Raw genomic sequence first — 1,023 nt, 5'->3', positions numbered from 1 at the left:
CTAGGCAGCTGCCTAGTATTCCCTGATAGTAAATCCTCCCTGGCTGTGATTATATGGCTGCTAGACGTCTAAGCCGGTGCCTCTGCTGGAGGTCAGCATGTACATAAACCCATGAGAACGTCCAGGATCATGACGCACAGCTGGATATGATGACTTAGGATCTGAGAAATGCAGGAATAGAGGTTTGGGGTATTACTCATCACTCAGGTGTGAAGATGAAACATGTTTGTGCTCATCCCGCGCTCTGGGCGTCACATGAGTTTTACCTAAGAACTGGAGGGATGTCGCAAGCCTCCATCAGGCTGTCTGACCTGCATGCAGAGTCTCCTCTCTTCAGTGGGAGGTTTTCGTCTCCTGCCGTCCTCTCCTTAGTTAGTCTAAGGTGCCTCTGAGGCTGGAAATGTCCCAGTTTGGAATTGGCCTGGTCTCCCAGTATGAAAACAATGTGTTTGATTCGTGACCCTTTTCCTCTTGGCTCAGACTGGAACCAGCACACAGTCTGTGAGCTAAACAATCTCCATATATGTCGGATCATACAGGTGTGTGGTCCCAACTAGTAATGTTCCCCACATAATGTCACAACCAGAGGTAAACAAAGTTCATCTTTATTCCTCCAGTATAAATCCTGCTGTTTAAAAACACTTTTATAGAAGTTAGAGGATCAACTTCAGCTTTTTACTCCAGTAAAAGGAGCAATTTTAAAACTACTTAAAGTATAAAAGTAAAAGTAATGCAGGAAAAACTGTTAAAGCCAGAAGCTTTACTGCTCTACTCTGTTAAAGGAACATTTTTCTACAATTCTGGATGAAAACTTTGACTTAATTCTCTTAGTTTTATAACTAATGGTAACAGTGACACATTTAACTTTGCATCATCTTGAAAAACTATTTATTTTGGTATGTGGTGAGCAACAAGTTGGGGCAGCACCGAGTCCAACCTCCAAGAAATTAATTGTCTGGTTGAAACTAATTATTTTGAAGGTTTTTATAATTTTTTTTAAATGCCAACAGGCCAGAAGGAAAA

The sequence above is a fragment of the Cyprinodon variegatus genome, unplaced genomic scaffold (assembly GCF_000732505.1).
Source record: "Cyprinodon variegatus isolate N-32 unplaced genomic scaffold, C_variegatus-1.0 Scaffold274, whole genome shotgun sequence".
Classification (NCBI taxonomy): Eukaryota; Metazoa; Chordata; class Actinopteri; order Cyprinodontiformes; family Cyprinodontidae; genus Cyprinodon; species Cyprinodon variegatus.
Note: the sequence above shows the minus strand (reverse complement) of the source record.